The sequence below is a fragment of the Adiantum capillus-veneris genome, chromosome 20, assembly GCF_014529385.1.
Source record: "Adiantum capillus-veneris isolate H3 chromosome 20, ASM1452938v2, whole genome shotgun sequence".
In the NCBI taxonomy this organism is placed as follows: Eukaryota; Viridiplantae; Streptophyta; class Polypodiopsida; order Polypodiales; family Pteridaceae; genus Adiantum; species Adiantum capillus-veneris.
Window position 1 is genome coordinate 2,616,882 of NC_140950.1, and position 5,063 is coordinate 2,621,944.

General features: G+C 48.4%; 1 pseudogene; it reads left to right on the top strand.

The window, feature by feature from the left end:
- Nucleotides 1–1,316: 1,316 nt before the first annotated feature.
- On the top strand, nt 1,317–4,821 carry LOC147431998 (uncharacterized; annotated as a pseudogene).
- The last annotated feature ends 242 nt before the right edge of the window (nt 4,822–5,063 follow it).

The following is a 5,063-nucleotide window of genomic DNA, read 5'->3' on the forward strand; positions in this document are numbered from 1 at the left end:
TCTGGCGGCCCCTCAACATGGCTCAGCTCTCAATACCTCCCTTCCTCTGCAGCTACCTGTCTCTTGTTTCTATCTCGACTCCTTCCCTTGGCGCTTCCTCAGCTCTTTACTTGCAACTTCTCTTATTGCAACTTCTTGCGGGTCAGCCACCTCCCTCTACAGCTCCATGAAACCCCTCCAGATAGCGCCCTTGATAAGCTCTTCCTCTCTGTAGCTCGTATCTCCCTCTGATCTCTCTCTCTCTCTCTCTCTCTCTCCCCCCCCCCCCCCCCCCCCCCCCCCCCCTTCTCTCTCTACTGAAGTTGCCCTTTGCTTCTCTGGCGCACCCAGCAGCTCACCCCTTTTTGTGCTGCTGCCGCCTGTCGCACCCTTTCTGGCAAGCTCGTGCCGTCTTCCAGGGCCTCTCCCTTTGTGGCGCTACTCCCCCTTTCTGTAGCCCTGCGATTTTCTTTCACGTGCCGTGGCGGCCGCTCCATGAGTGGCCTCCCTTTTTCCTCTGTTTTGAACGCCCCCTCTCAATTGTGGCGGCTCTTCACATGCACGCCATGCCTGCAAGTTGCCAACTTTTCACAGTCTGCATAAACATTTTGTTGGCACTGCCGTTAAGGCAGAGTCTAAGATGAGGAAATTTGTCCCCACGACCATCGAGACTTTAGCTAATCAAAATTTGGCATGAGGGGCTTGTTTTTTGAGGTGGACGGCATGCACAGAATTGCTATTTTTTGTTCGTCTAGTAGGGACGAGTTGGCTTCAGTACTAAAGGTGTTTTTCTGTTAGTACTCGGCTCCTGCTTCACTTCTGTAGTGCGTGCTCTCTCTCTCTCTCTCTCTCTCTCTCCCTCTCTCTCTCTCTCTCTCTCACACACACACACACACACACACACACACACACACACACACACACACACACACACACAACCGTGCTGCACAAGGCTTGGTAGCTACAAAAGCTCACACCAGTTTCGATACGCAATATCCAAATTCCAGGTATGTGGAATGTGCACTTGCTGAGAGGGTATTATATTGAGGGCTTTTTATTTTATAGTGAGCTCGTACCTTGGACGCTTTGCTACGCTCTTTCCTGCTGCAACTCTTCTGTTGTGGGTTGTGAGGTCCAGCCTATGCAAAGTCAATTGCCTTCAGTTAGTTTCATTTCATTGTGTTTTTTGTTTGGTTGTCTATTTTAATTTGCTCTATTTTTGGCCTGCTATGGCTGGTGGCCACCCTCCTGCAAATCCTTCAACGTGGAGAAGATGTTTGCACAATTTTCTTAATTTGTCAATAACTTAACAACAGGAGCCAAATTACATAGGGAATGATTATCCTGTAGGCAGCTCAAGTACCCAAATCACAATGGACACTCAGAACTTAATGCAAAGATGATCTAGTAATTGAGGAAAAGCATGCTTCAGCATAAAATTGCGCCGCTTGAAAATTGAGCAAGAAGAGACTGCAATTCTGGTTTTGTTTCTCATTATTTCTCAATGTTGGTGACAAAGAGAGAATTCACGATGAGATGATAGTCAGGCTACAATCTGCTGGTTTCTATGTGCGATTGATGAAGACCTGCATGTGTGCTCTCTTCTGTTGCAAAGTGGATTGAAGAGCAAAGACCAGGCTGGACGACGTTGAGTTAGGCTACTTTGATGAGAGAATTCACAATAAGATGCTAGTCACGATGAGATGCTCGTTTTCGTGCGCGATTGCTGAAGAGCAGCATGCATACTCTCTTCCATTGCAAAGTGGATTGAAGAGCAAAGACCAGGCGTTGAATTATGCAAATTTGAATACTTGAGTTTGTTTCCTCTTCATTTTTGAACAAGCTGAAACTTGGGTGAGAGATGATATGCTAGTTAGCAGCAGATGCAGGATATGTCCAACTTGACCGTGGGAAGGAAACTCTACGCTTTGTTTTAACCAGATGAGAAGGCACAACCTTTCGTCCTACCATTTGTGTGAATTGGAGGCTTGAAATATTTAGTATTTATTGATTTATGGCCTTAACCTGCTAGTCCACACATCGATCTATGGCCTTGACCTGCTCATTCAGAGGATAACATGCTGACTTGGCCTTGACCTGGTCATCCGAACGACAACGTGCAGATCCAGCCTTGACCTCCTCATCCACATGACAATGTTATCACTTGCCATTGACATACACAACCACACAAAGATGTGCTGACATAGCCTTGACCTGATCCTCCACATGATGACATCTTGACCTGGCCTTGACCTACTCATCCAATGACATGCTCACCTGACCTTCAACTGCTCAATCACATGATGACATGCCCTTCACCTTACTACCTTTTTTAAATCTAGGCGAGGAAATTTGTCCCCACGACCATAGCTGCTTTGACCAATGAAAATTTGGCATGTGGGGCTTGTTTTTTGTGTGGGAAATAATAATCCACATCACCAGTACACAGTCATCATCCTAGTAGACACAACGGCCCGCATCCCAAGATATCTCGCGGCTTCCTAACGTCCTTGTAACTACCATGCAAACTGTATATAACTGCAACACCTCGTAATCAATCTATCTCATTCTAGCCTATCGCCTTCTTGGGTGCCTCAGGCTTAACAGCCTCCTTCTCTCTCTTTCTTGCCCACTCCTCTGCGTGTTCTCTCTCTCTCTCTCTCTCTCTCTCTCTCTCTCTCTCTCTCCCTTTCTCTCACATGGTATCAGAGCAGCAGGCAATCCGGGCTGCCCTGTGCGGAGCCCCACGTCCAAGTCCTTGCGCAACCCTTACTGTGGCAAAGACCCTCCTTGTTGGTTCTCCACACTGCCTTGCGCCCAGCTAGCCATGCCTCTTGCACATCACATGCTATGGGGAACATCAAATCCATCGCCCGCACTCCATGTCGTACTGCAACAGGTCCGCCATGTCTCCTACGCCGCAGTCCCTGCTGTCGCAAAGCAGCGTGCCTCTAACCCCATGGCTCCATGTGGGCTGGCCCATTTACTTCCTGGTGCTGATTGCGATGCAGGATGAATCATTGCTGTCCCTCGATATCAGTCAAGTCACCCACTCTCTATCCAAATGGCATGGAGAAACCCTGTCCCTGACAGCCCTGGTTCAGACGGAGACCCTTCTCCAAACGAGTGTTTTGCTGCAAACGATGACCCTGCTGCAAATCCTATAGAAGCAGATGACGTTGCTCACGACCCCAAGCCAGCAGGCATCGATGCTGCTGCAAACACTCCAGACAGACTAGCCACGAACCCAGCAACCGCCCATCCTTCTAACTTTCACCTGGCTGTAGACGGAGGTTCCGTCGCACCTGTGAATAAACTACCTGCAACCCATTCTGCTGATGCCACCACTGCTGCTAAAAGCACGGCTCCCACATGCAGAAGAAGCACAACTTCCTGTAGCAGATGACATTGAGGTCCGGCCTTCAAATTTCAATGAGGCCACATACTCTGTTGGAGAAGTAGATGCAGACGTAGCCTTCCCCGTAGTGGACGTTCAACCCACCCACGCCCTACCTTCTTCAGGTGCTGTCCACCCCCCAACAGATGATGCTGATGCAACCCTTCCTGCCACGACCATTGATGCAACCCCTGCGGCCGAAGATTGTGCTGCCATCAATGCAGTTGTGACTGAAGTCACTCATGCGGCCAAGATAGCTGTCAGCCTTGCTGCCGTAGTAGTTTTTGCTGCACCAACTGCAGACGAGCCCTCTGTGGTTGGTGCTACCACCACCTCTCTGGAATTAACAGCTCCTGCAACCAAGAAGGCTGCCCTTGCTGCTGCAATTGCTCCTGATGTAGCCATCATATCAGCCAAAGCTGATATCGCAATGTCCACTGCCATCACATCTGATGGCACTCATGCCGCTGCCCACACTGGTGCATCCCTGCAACCTGCAACCACTCACCCTCCAACTGAAGATGCTGATGGTAATAAGGCCATCATTGAGTCCTTCCTTGGGAGCCAACCTCCTACAGATCAAGTTGTGGTTCAATCCACAGCCTACAAACCTCTTCGTGCTACATCTAATGCATGCAATGTTCCTGATTCAAACAGTTCAGACTGGCGTGCCAGCGCCTCAAAAACAACCCTCTTGGACATAATAAGAAGAGTGACACATCTTTTCAACCTGGACATATCTGATTGTTATGAAGTTGTTTCCGTTCACCAAGGCAACCAAACGCCATGCCAATCTTATGGCACCCAACCCCACATGAATGGTGAACCTCCAAGCAACATCTCCATACTACTTACTCCTACACTTGAGTGCCAAGATTCTTCCCCTTCTTTACTCCACACCTCGACATTCGTCTCTGATCTGTCCTTGAAGAATCCCTTTTTGGATGTGTCATGGAGTGACTTCCTTCTTTTTTGGGGACACCTCACAACAGGTCAAATCGCTGAGATGCTTCCTGTCGATCTTGCAACAGTTCTCCCAAACATCCAACCAATCATACCATTACCCAGAACCGTGGCTCTCTACTTCTTTCGACCCTGGTGGATGCTTTGTCGCGAAAACAACAACACATGAGCCAATTCCTCATCTTCATGAGCTCTCAACCTTTCTCATCAAGATCGTCCCATGTTTGTACCTGCAAATGCATATCAACCTCCACTTGGTGGCCAGCTGCTTCAAAACACTTGAAGACGCAACCTCGACATCAACTCCAAATCTGAAAGCTACAGTTATGCTTTCATTTTGCTTGAGGGGGCGAACATGTGGTATTCAAGCTCTTGAAAGCATACATGTCATGGACCGCATAAAGTTTTTCAAAGATCGTACAAAGAGAAGATCTGAGCTGAAGATCCGACTGCTTATGAAGGCAACCATCGACCCTGGCTGATTCAATCGACAGCCTCGTCATGATTTCAATTTATGAAGGTTGCATAAGCATGATCATTGTACAATCCAAAGCATGTAGATTGAATCTCACACTTTTTACACATGCATGCCTCTGTATGGACGATGTGTCTTATGGGGGCGTGTGGGAAATAATAATCCACATCACCAGTACACAGTCATCATCCTAGTAGGCACAAAGGCCCGCATCCCAAGATATCTCGCGGCTTCCTAACGCCCTTGTAA